The sequence below is a fragment of the Lasioglossum baleicum genome, chromosome 15 (assembly GCF_051020765.1).
Source record: "Lasioglossum baleicum chromosome 15, iyLasBale1, whole genome shotgun sequence".
NCBI lineage: Eukaryota > Metazoa > Arthropoda > Insecta > Hymenoptera > Halictidae > Lasioglossum > Lasioglossum baleicum.
In genome coordinates, this window is record NC_134943.1 from 2,877,629 (window position 1) to 2,890,621 (window position 12,993).

Consider the following 12,993-nt stretch of genomic DNA (forward strand, 5'->3'; position numbering starts at 1 on the left):
TACGCAAAAGTTTTAGTCTTTTTCTGGCGATTCTTTTAATGCTTCTAATGGTTTGTTTGCTATCGATGCGACTAAATATATAGCCAACTTTATTATCAACTGACAACATAGTTCATATGTAGTGCATAATCATAGTGGACTTCTTATATTCCATTCATGCAGAAACTTGTATATTTCAAAATTGTGTCAAATATTCTAAACATGGTCCTTCTTCATTTGCATACTTATTTGTCATATGATATACTTTTGCAAGTATCATAATTAGTCTATAGATTTTATGCATTTATGACTAAATCAAATACATGCAATTTAGGACAGTATATTCAATATTTTCTCAAAAAAGAAATTTCTTTTTGTGGCTCCTACTTTCTGCGATTAATGCAAATAATTTTTATTTTGCAAAAAGATCGGCATTTTGTAAGCTAAAAAGGATATAAAAATGTCCGAAACTGTCCTCACTTTTTAAGTATGTCTTTATTAATTTATTCGCTCTATGATTATTTATACAGCGTTGAGGTAAAGGAGTGTAAGCCTTAGCAAAACTGATTGAGCAACAATGCAAGATATACAATTATACTCGGAATGGTTCTTCTCAGTTTTTCTCATCATTAGAAGACATAAATGTAGATAATACTGCAAAACATTCTGCTTAAATGCCATAATGACAGAACTGGCAGTGCAGAAGAACGTAATGACACGTTCGAAGTAATGTGAGTTTTTATCCAGAGATTATCATTCAGGAAACTACTGTTTTGAATCTTAATAAACCGACACGTAACATGCCTGCGTGTCGAAGGTTTTCAAAGAACATAGCAAGTGTAAACGTTTAAACCATATGTATTCAATAGCATACTGCGCTTAGGAAACATGACTCATTTATTACACAGTAATTTATTTCCAGATTAATTTGATAGTGCGTCAGAAATCCAATAATTTAGCAATGTCAAGTGTGAATTTTCCGCTTGTCAGATCGCAGAGAGATTAAAAAAATATTATTGGAAAGTTCACGAAATAACATCTTACACAATATTACGCAATGCACCGTGTGAAATCGTTCGTGCATTCACGGTGAAACTTGATGCGATTCTTTCGAAAATGCACATCGGTAAATGACCCAGATAATTTATGCGAACATCGTATTCGAATCACACTACAACATTATGTGTGTAAAACTGAGCATACTATTTCCATTCTCAAGATGGTTACATTGACATCATTAACACGGTTTTTATCAGTTTGATCGGCAATCATTCACTGAAAGAAAGTTTGATTTAATTACAATTTTTTCTCAATGGGGAATATTAATTCATAGATTGTGAAATGGTCATTTTTAGCTTGCTAAAATTACTAAGAGAAGAAATACATTTTCAACTCCTGTTTCTTATATTTGATGCAAACAATTTTCATTTCGAACAGAGATCTGTCGATTTTTTATGTACTTATTTTCCTTATAGTTACACTTGTTATCTTGTCATTTCTATACTGGTATCGATCAACGTTAGCTGCATAAAATCTTAATGACCCGCTCGCAATTTGTTTTACTGCACCAGGGAAATTCATTACAGCATATACACAGTACTTCCGGTGGTGTATGTCTTTCAAAGTGGTATAGTATCGCTCAATATTGTTAACTATTAGTACCGTTCTCGGCCAAACTTTGTTGAAATCTTGTCGATCAAAGCGGTATTAGTGAAACCATGTTGGTGATTTCAACGTGGCATGCTAGTAGTAGCAACAAGCATTGCAAACAATTGAAAGAAAGCTGTTTCGCTGGGAACAGTACGCAGTCATGCGTAGGCCATTCGAGGCCTTGGAACCGGTAACATGTGCGTTTATAAATAAAGGACAGTAATCATTGACCCTGTCCTCGTTTCGCAAGGTGTATTTATTTGATCGTGAACCTGGTTCATTGAGAACTTTACGGCGAATCTTGGCGCGGCGAAGTGACATAAAATATCGTTCGTGGAAATAAATGCGTACTCAGAAAGAGAGCAATCTTTAAATAAACGCGGTCCTCGATAATTCGTGCAAGGAGGTTAATTGAAGTCCTCGCTCCAGTTTCTCGGCATGAAGACTACTTTATGCGCGATTAAGTCACAATTCGCAATAACTTTTCATAAGGTTCGATTAATTGTAGTGGGCCTTAAAAACATTGGCGATTGCATAGCAGTTATGAGTAGACTGCGAATGTTTATGCATTTTCCAATTTTTGTAGACAAATTTTAAGAAAGTGGAATGAAATAAAATCTTCTTTTTAATGCAAACAACATTGGGGTAGATCCAAGATAGATCAAAATTATATAAAATTCTATCGAATTTATATAGATAAATGCATACAGATCCGCATTCTTGTTATGAGAGAAATTATGAAAACAAAAATGTTATCCATTAAAGGGAATACGAAGTGTATAAAAATTTATTCCTTTTCTTAATAGTTTTAATAATTTTCGTTTGATATTTTTACTGTATTTTTCTATTCAATTAGTGCTATTTGTTCTTCGAATTTGTTTCTTTATATTTTGTGTAGATTCTCTTAAATTTCAATAATAATCAACTCTTTATTAATGATTTTTATCGTAGAAAATTTTAGAATAACTGTTATTTTTGGTCCCTGGTGTTATGTGCGAACGGATAAACAAGTGATATCTATTACGAAGGAAATCGTAAGGCATGAAAATGAGGGAAGAAAGTTTCGAGGATTGTGTAATGAATGAGCCTCGTCAGGCGTGACGAGCCTAAATTGGAAGCGCTCTGATTTAAAGAATTCCCGGGCACGGTAGTTGCTCTAGTCATAGCGGGTCTAGAGCTACGGCCGTGGTCGTAAGCTGAAACAAGGATTTATTAACGTAATCTGCTCAACTTTAATATCACTGAACGGACCCGTTCTGTTTCATTGTACTATTCCCACGTTGCTGATAGGATAAAAGCCAACTTTACTTTGCATCTTTCGCTGTTATTATCGACTTTCCCGCTTTAATACGTTCGTTTCATGCGATAGTGCAAGTCTGCGGAAATATAATTCTATATTTCTGAAAGCGGTTATTGAATTTTACAGAAATTAATCTTTTCTGTAGACACAACAGATTTTATTCAGTCGGAATAAATATCAAAAACATTGCAAATTCATAGAATTGGCAAGAACCATGTTTAATAATATAAGAACGAGAATTTTGAGAATCATTTAGAAATAAATACTTTTCTCTGAACAAATTCAATATTTTAAGCGACACCACTTTCTCCGCAAATAAAGCTTTAATTCAGGTAACGTCCCCATATAACAAGAAGAAATGCATTCAGGAATCGTTGCAGTCCATGTAACTCGAGGGATGCAAATCTGAAACGTCGCAACTTTCTGGACCGATAATGAAGAAGCGAGATCATTCGGCCACGGTAAACGCAGTCCCGAAGTATCAACGAAGATCGAAGACCTTTCTTCTCCCAGGCGGGAGTAACTGTCGAACTTCTCGAAAGATTAATGCTTCCACCGTTTTCTCTTCCTCTGATTTCCACCCGTCCCTTTGCGCCGCAGCGGAAACTAATTTCGTAGGTACTGTCGAAATCTCACACTGGAAAAATACGTATTTATTTCGGACGGGTTCTTGCTTGATTAGGCTGGGCAGATGTCTGATGATTTTTCGAAATTTTTCCCAATTTTTGATTCGATGTCACAATGTCCGTCGGACTCTATCTTTAAACTATTGTGTGTCTCGATCAAGAATAAAAATGAACAGCAATCTCTCGTTTCTAAAATCACTCTGTTAGAATTTCAAGTATTTGTTTAATTGTAAAAGAATTCTGCAGGAAGCACCTTTAAAAATATAGTTAAAAAATGGATAATTTAAACTGTAAACGATCCTAACTTGTAGTTATAAAAATGGTCCGCTGTACAACATCCTACGTCTAAATTATCAGTTGCGTGGATCTGAATCATCATTTACAATTTGTCAGTTGTTTAATCGCTTATATTCGTGAAACGCGTTGTTCAACCTTGGTAAAGAACCACGAAGAGTCCGAGAAAGTAGAAAAAGGAAGGACACGAGCGCAAAGGAGACGAAGAAAAGCGGTCGTCGGTGAAACAGGAGGACGTCACGAGCGGAAAAGAGAGGCACACACCGGTGAAAAAGGGGAAAAAGAAAGCGGGTAAAATCGATATTTAAGACTGTTCGCCTCCCAGTGAAAATTTAATAACCAGCTTCGAAGTATGTGCCCGGGAAGACGTGCTCCTGTTACGTACACGTGTGAGAATGTTCGGTCACACGACGGCGGTTATCGTACGATATTAAATCTCGGTCTGGAATAATTAAAACCTCCGGAGGAAGAAAGAACGCCGTGGCGGACGCCGCGAGAGGAGGACAGAGAGCCCCACGACGAAGCTCATCTCGTAATAACGTGCCTGTCAATTTTACGTCGACGAAAATTGCAATCCCTGCCAGTCGTGTCATGTATCTACGGACGAACGATGTCGGATTTAACGATCGATCGTACAACCATCTGGTGTGCATGCCAATAGGAACTTCGAACGACTCACTCCCGCGGTAACGCAATGTTTGGTTGACGATTTCCTATATCGATCCACGCATCGATGTCCCGGCGAATCGACCAGGTTTTTCTCAGTTTTGCTTTCTTCCGCACGGACCTCGTACGTGCTCATTCCAACCAATGGGAAGCAGGACATTAACCCTTCGCAGACGAGAAAATTACTTCTACATTCTACAGTACTTTCTAATAAATTTATTGGATCCATAAATCATCGAAAAAATATCGTATGTGAACTTTTAGGGAGTTGTTGTGAAGGGATAACTTCAATCTTCGAATTTACGACAGACTCAGTTCCGAAACAAATTTTCGAGAACTTTCTTGATTTTCCACCGAGTGAAAAAAATTGTACAATTTTTAAGAGGTTGCAAAGGGTGGCTTCAATCTTCAAATCTGTTGCGGATTCAACTACGAAAAAAGTTGTCCAGTCTTTGGAGAGGTTTCAATTTGTAGCATTTTTTAGGAAAAAAAATGTGTCTCATCCTCTACATAATGTGAAGATATCTCAGAAAAAAATGAGTAATGTTCTTCGAAAGGAGATGCTTTAAGCTTTAAAAGAAATTTATTGCTGTCTAAAATTTCCAGAATATACCCACAATTTCTCGAGAATTGAGAATTTAGTGTTCAAATATTTTTAGAGTTCGTTGTACGTCTTTTCGAATTTAGTTCAATTGGAAAATTGACTCATAAAGATCATATGGCACTTCTCGTGAAACGGTTACGTCCGCGCGATGTGGAATGTAGAGAAAGGAAAACTGGTGCCTGAGCTGGAAGGGTAAGGTGGAAGATTAACACGTGAGCCAGTAGGTGAGATATATGTCGTTGGAGGCGGTAATAAATACGAACTAATTGGATTCTCGTTTGCTAGCCGAAATTTAAGGAGGGGACAGTGGCGGTAGTGGCATCTCAACGCGGGCTGCTCCAACCCACGGAAACCGACGCCCTTTTCGGCTCGGCGATGAATTATTATTTCGCTTTGTACGCGCATCCGCGATTATTAATATCCCAATTCTTGACTTAATTGCGGAGAATGGATTTTAGACGTAATTCGCACAGTTTCTGCCGATCCCCGTTCTGTACTTTATACACCTACGACCACCATTCCCGACATCCTGCGCCACTGCAAGGTTATGGAGCTAGATAATATCGGTCTCTGGGTAAGCAGTAGCGGTTATCGAGATTTTCTTTTAATGAAACGTTGTAACAGTTGCATTTCGTTCTCGAGTTGATAAGTATTTTGCACCGGCAGTAGACGTTGATTAATAAAAACTCTCATTATTATTTGCATTGTTATCTTCGCGAGAAAATCTGAAGGAGTAGCTGCCCCAATTTTTCTGATACAAAGGGCTGTTCTACTGCGTCAGCACTTTGCTTCACAATTCAGTTTCGACTCGAAAATTTGTTATCCTTATCCCGCTAACCCCCTAACTGATCAAACGTTATCTGAAATTACTTTATTTCTGGATTCTCCGAAAAACCTTATGATTAAACACAATTATATTTAAGTTTTCAGCATCTCGTCCAAAATCTCTTCTACTAATTCTTGAAAATATCAGTCAGAATGCATACATTTAGTTAACAGCTGATATATTCAAATCTTAACCCAGTGACATACTTTTATTTTTCAAAATCAACATGAAGCTGAGGAGAGAACCCACTGACATAATTAAATTGAATGTGACAGAGAAGCTAAACAATTTCATTAAACGTTGCAATGTACATTGAAGAGATTGAGGACAATCATCACGTTTTCGTTTTTATTAGAAAATCTATTAGAAAATTTTACAATTTTTAATTCCGTAGAAGAGAGTATTGACAAGTCTGACGATCTCGATCTATTTTGTTATTAGAAAAACTATAAAAAAACGTGGTTACTGAATAAATGGAAACACTGGTTCCTATTATGTTACCATAACATACATCTTAATCGGTTTAATTGTCTTGCTATGAAAATCATAGAGTGATTACATTTATCGGATTGGAGAACACGCAAGAAGAGAAAGTGAGATTATATCAGATTATGCAAACACGCGCATAAGTACTTAATAGTCACACTGAAATTCGAGGCGTCCCAATTCTTCGCATTTACTTTTCGAAATAAAAGTCTGAATCCTTCCTACACACAATAAACTAAAACTGTTGAATATTTTTGCAAACATGTTCCTGTCTTTTTGGGTGGATATAGTGAATCACAAAGAAAAAATCACAATCATTATTCTTCTATATATAATTTGACGGATTGTAGAAAATTAAGAAAAATAGACTGCGGATCTTTATGCATTTATGAAGAAATTGCCTGAGTGAAATGTAGTAGCTAGAAATATTGTAAGTTTAACATCTGACGACGAGTGTCGCAGCACCAATTTAAATTTCCACCCATAGAAAGGGAGACACGCAGTTCGCCGTTGATACCGATTCTCAAAAGACAATCGCACAAACGCAAATATCTCGATAAAGCGAAAAGCGTTCCCGCAAAGTAATCATTACCAAAGATCTGTCAGGTCTGATAGGACATCACGGCGACAAAGAAGCCTGAAAGGAACTTTGAGAGTTCACTCGACTGTCGTTGTAAGTAGTGCCCTGGGCACTCAGTCCTTTCGCTCCGCCGCTTTTTAGCGCTACAAGACTAAGAAAGCGAAAGTATAAGGGCGTAGAAGCCGCGGCAGTTAGAAAGAAAGGGTCCAGGATTCGGGGGAAGAATGAAGAGAAGGGACGGGAGCAAAGTGGAACACCTAATGAACTTGAGGAAAAAGTTAAACATCAATGTGAAAAACCGTTAATGAGTGGCTTGAATAAAAGAAAATCAATACTATTACGAGTTTCTCTCTGACGAATAGGATCTGTCCCCCCTCGTTCTCTTTAACTCTCTTTTTGCACATCCGGAGTACAAATGGAGTACAAAGTGTGTATATCTTTATCGTATAATGGAGCTCTCTGACGCGCTGAATATTTCATTGTCTCTGCGAGAAAGCAAACAAGGTCCGAGGAATCTCGCGAACCAATTAATTGTCCTTTTCCACCCACCCCAATACAAACGATTCGTTGGGCCGTACCGAAAAGAAACGATTATTTATCCAAGCACTCTTCAATTATTGGTGGCCCGGGAGGAGCCGGGAGTTGGGAAGGAAAGAGAAGAGAGAGAGAGAGAGAGAGGGGCGATTCGAGGACACGGGATTGTCGGGTAAATCAGATCTGTTTCTTGGTCGCGTGGCGCCCCGAGCAACAGAGGGTGACCGTCGTGCTTCTAAGTTGGCAAACGACGGTTACAGAGAATCCAACGACCGAAAATTAGTGCGCGCAAAGAAAATCCCGGGTAATTTGGACGTCGACAAAACGGACCGTGACCCCCGGGGGCCAGCTTTATTGCGAATTTATGCAATGTTTAGCCGCATGACCAATTAGAGATGGGGCAACCGCCGCGACCCTCGTAAGCTCTGCAACGAGCAAGCTATGCCGCTGGAAAAATTATGCTTATGCATAACCGCCGCGGCGGCTTTATGGTAATGTTGTGGTCCACGCTGAAATCTTCTATGCGCATACATAGGCGAGACCTGAGTCTCATCTCTTCCGAAATCCCAGTCAGCCATCCGGCCCCGGTTATACGAATATATTACCGAAACGTCTCTTTATTTCGCGGAGACTGTTATCGCGCGTGCTTCAACGCTGCTGGCTAAAAGACTCCGAATATCTGCTGTACCACTGCATGGTATTTATGAGGTGGAACAATAACTGCGTCCGTCTGGAATATTTTCAGGATTTGCAAAAATCCGGAGGTATTTTACTTTCACGGCCCTTGCGTGATGCGGGGACGACGCGATGCTTAATACTAATGTAGATTCTTACACCAGCAACACTGGTACCGGAAGTAAAAATTCTTTTCTGGATGGTTACATAGTATCTTGGAAAAATAAATTCTTTTTTAATTATTAGGGGTGTGCGGCTACCCGAAATTTCGGATACTCGCACACCCCTAACAATTATACATTCGTAATAATTGTTATATTAATAGTGTATAATAGTGGTTGATAAGGATGAAGGTAGTGGTCAATAAAATTGAAGAACATTTACATACACCTGTGTATATCTGATAAATTGCTACACTAACTTTTTTTATCGCTTTCTGCTGACGGACACTGCAATTCAGGAAATTGATAGCAAGTGGTTTGTCAAGTTGGCTACACTATAATTAACTCTTGCCTGTCTTGCTCAGTTGAACACTGTGCGTGGTTTCAACGCAATAATTACTAATATCAGCCTACTAAATAAAAATATAAAACACGCGTCAGAAGAAATCTGATCCCGCTGTTTTACAGATTGGAGGGAGCCAAAGAGTTTAGTAACATATGCTTATGATACATTGTATTAATACGTAAACTATATTAAATTGTAAATCACGTAGGCAGAGTTTGTGAATGATTAATACAGGGCAATTGTTCATTGTCTTAGGGTAGGTCAGGGTGAAAAGGTCATCAAGACTTCGAAGCCGCAGACCGTCGCATTCTGGAAAGAATGGAAGCCGCAGATCAAGATGTGACAGTTTATCGTTCCCTGGAAAAAGTTGAAAAGTGTGCTCCTAATTACGGTAAAACAACGCACTCTCCGAGTTTATCCAGCGCCGCGTCCACTATTTTCCTTTTCCAGCGAAAGCATTAATCATCTTACAAAACAAATGCTCCATGTTTTTCTATACGACGCATCATTGTTGACCGTGCGCGACTAAAACTGATGTTCCGATGATAAATGACGACACTGTTGATGATTCTATCGTAGCAGCTACTACCAAACTTTATACCTTACGGGGTAAACGCTATAGAGAACCGCCATGCTAGATCAGCTGTAGATTCCGTTCTACTGCCATGGAGAAAACTAATTAGCGTAGATCTCTTTTATATGATAACATGTGGTACAAATTGATGCTTCTGATAACCATCTGCGAATTCAATTAATCACTTTCCCGGTCGTTTCGAATAGTTCTGTGCTGCTAAGATTACGTTTCGCGAGCAGTGTGGCGTTACTCGCCCCTACGAGGTCTATATCTTGGGACTGGGCTACTTATACGTATGCGAAACCTTTTGGTAAATATTTGTTAAGGAGCAATCTGAAAAATATTCACTTTAAATTGAATTTAAAAATATGGATGTTGTCAAATAAGTATATCAATTATGCAATTTGGAAATGTTGTCCACCATATATAATTGTGTAAACCTCACTAACACTTAGGTTTGGGTCAGCTTAAATGAAGAAACAATGATAACCATCAAGGATTGCTATTAGACATCAAATAAATCATTGAATTTGTGTTGTATGGATAGAACAACGACTAATGGAAGGATTTTACTGTGCTTAAGGGGCCACCATTATTCCTATGATTAATATTGCACTCGATATTGGAATCGAATAAGTAGACTGCATTGATTTGAGAGAAAGGATAGAGTGCTAATAGAAACAAGGAACCATCAGGTTTAATGTTATTCGGCGATGATGTATAGCGCAGACTGTGGGCCCGAGAAAAGTAGAGAAAGAATACGACAGGGGTGAATAGCCGACGGTGGACAAACGATATAAGATTCCACGCTGAAAGATGCTCTAATAAAATGGACGTGCGACGACTACGTCTACGTTGGCCACTTGAAGACCTAACCTTCCTTTTACCTCCGACGCTTCTCTTCCATTCGGCCGACGCTTTTCTCCGTCGCCCCTCTCCCCCTCTCTCAATTCGTAGCGAGACGCGTCTGGCGCACCCTCATTCTTTCGTATTTTCTTTCGTACTGCGTCTCCGGCCATTTCAGTAAACGCGGTTTACGTTCACTGCCGACGGTCACCGTCACCCAATTGTCGTCATGTATACAAACCGCTGTCGTCGTCAGAATGACCATCATCCTGCTAACACGGGAAATACGTCAAGTGATCCGCTCGGTATTTAAATGAGCTTTCACGGTGTGATAGAAATTGGAAAACTCGAGTTCGCCGTTTCCAATCCTACTCCGATTTACGATCGAGATTTTTATAGACTTCGACTTCTGTGATGTCAGTGTTTCGCGTGATTGTAGAAATTTCGGAATTGCGCAGTACATTTCTAGTGGGACTTCGAATTGTCACTTGAAAGTTCCATATTTTCTCAAAATTTTTTGACAATCTGGTTAACCAGTATTGACTACATATAATTTTCTTGTATTTGCATTGGAACGCAAGGGGTTAAGAGAAGAATTTATTATTATTCCTCATATTTCGCATAAAAATTTTCAATTTTGATTGAATATCTACAGTCTGAAAATGAGGAACGGCATGATCTGCGAGACGCCCTAACACATCCCTAAAAACATATTAGGCTAATCAAAAACTCCTGGTGACATACATATTCGTCTCATAACGAAGCAGACTCGCCCCCGGCGGCGCGACGATCGTCGTCCCGGCGCATATTTTCGTGACGACGAGGGAAGCATTAGCTATATTCCCTTAAATTCCGGCGTTCCCAGTAATCTCGTCTTTGGGCAAGCAAAAGATAAAGTACGGAAGAAAGAAGGTCAATGGGATTTGGAACATATAGGCATATCATTTCTATAAAATTTCTTCTTGAAGGAAATGTCGAACGACTAAGAAAGTCTAATAAGTGTACCCGTAAAATAGTGCAAGGGGTTAAGAGAAAAATTCATTTTTATTTCTCTTTTATTCCTCAAAGTTCCCTTAAAAATTTTCAATTTTGCCTGAAGATCTAATGATGAGAAACGGCACGACCTACTAGACGTCTAACACGTCCCTGAAAACAAATTACGCTAATCAAAAACTCCGGTTGACATACATATATTCGTCTCATAACGAAGTAGGCTCACCCCCGGCAGCGCAACGTTCGTCGTCGTGGCGCGTATTTTCGTGACGACGAGGGAAGCATTAGCTATATTCCCTTAAATTCCGGCGTTACTCGAAATCTCGCCTTTGGTGAGGGGCAAGCTAAGGATAAAGGGAAGGAAGAGAAAGAAAGGCAATGGGGTTTTCTCGGTGCGAACGCCTCTATCCCGACCGGCGGCGAACAATGGCGCGCGGACACGGCCGGGCGGAACCTCGGAGGTTTTTTCCTTCGAATGCACGTTTTAATAATGCGCGGGGGCGAAACGTCGCCGACGACGCATACGAATTACGTGAGCTGTAGAATGCATCATTATGGCGCACAATGCAATGTCCATCAAGTCCACCCACTCCACCGTCGGAATATTCCTCCTACACCCCTTTGCACGACCGCACCGGAGAGAGGGTAGGGACGCGAGAAAGGCGAACTCTGGAGAGACAGAGAGAGAAGGAGCATCGCATTACCATCGCCCAGGCCGCAGACCTCGACCGTAGTCGATCTTGCGGAACATTTTAATGACAGCAGCTTACCGCGCGCATTTACCGTGCCCACAGTCGCTCGTCTTGGCTAGTAGAGCGTATACGCGTGTTCGATGAAACAACTCTTGAACAACTGAGCATCACGGTGTGCACCCCCTCCCCCGATCACCCCCCAGCTACCCCTATGATCTCTCACACCATCGTCATTTACGATTCCACCGCCCACCTGCCAGCCAGCTTCTCTTTTTCGATTTTCTTCCCTCGTCTCGCTTTCTCGTACCCGACTTCCTACGGTTTTCGTTTCAGAGCCGCTTTTTACTACGCTTTCATCGCGGTTCGACTCTGTTCCGCGCAGAAGCTTTTTCGAACAAGATGCTCTTCGATACTGTTCCTTATAGTTTTAGCTTGCTCTTTTCATTCGACCCGTGACCAAAAATTTCGGATTTTGGCAAATAAACAATTTGTAGTTACCCCCTTCAAACATAAGTATACAATAAAGCTTATGTTTAGAATTTTTACCGAATTTTTATGAAGCATTTTTACAAAAAAGTTTAGGGAGCATTTTGTCATACTAGAACACAGGACTATAGTCGGAAAAATGTTCTATTATTTAATCAGTCCGGTTGAGTTTACTTTTAACGATAGCTGCAGCATGAATTTGTAATAAAGAAACGTGCCGCTTCCGACTTGAGTTTATTGATTCATCTAGTTCCACATACTGAAGTTGGCACTGTACCTGCTTCCAAATATACCATGGATATAGTAGTACTGTCAGACACCAAGAGAGAGTAGAATTTATAGGAGAAATATTTACACTATTTGAAATTGTAGACAATCTACAGTCCACATAAAATGCTAACTACGTGACAGACAAAACTAAACATTAGCAACAAAAATGTGGTATATGAAATGTAATATTTCAATAATCTAATGTATAAAATGTAAAGTTAAAATCTTGTACTTGACGCGAGTGAAATTATAATACCTTCCACTGACAAAAATAAACTGAATGAACGGATGACGTCGGTAAAGTTTTATTTTTATTGTTCCGGTTTTTCTTTCGAGAACAGAGAATTAATGAAATTAAACAGGAAGCCGGCGAAATAAAGGACAATTATTTTCAGTACCTTTAAT

At 39.4% G+C, this 12,993-nt stretch overlaps 1 protein-coding gene and 1 long non-coding RNA gene across 6 annotated transcripts in view; both read right to left on the minus strand.

The window, feature by feature from the left end:
- Bru3 (CUGBP Elav-like family member bruno 3) overlaps positions 1-12,993 on the minus strand; it is an 887,603-nt gene that overhangs the window by 649,787 nt on the left and 224,823 nt on the right. The window lies entirely within an intron of this gene.
- LOC143216413 (uncharacterized) overlaps positions 1-12,993 on the minus strand; it is a 139,685-nt gene continuing 126,692 nt past the window's right edge. Inside the window, exon 2 of the long non-coding RNA XR_013010559.1 lies at positions 1-12,993. This exon is cut by the window's right edge and continues 15,134 nt beyond it. This is a non-coding gene — a long non-coding RNA (uncharacterized LOC143216413).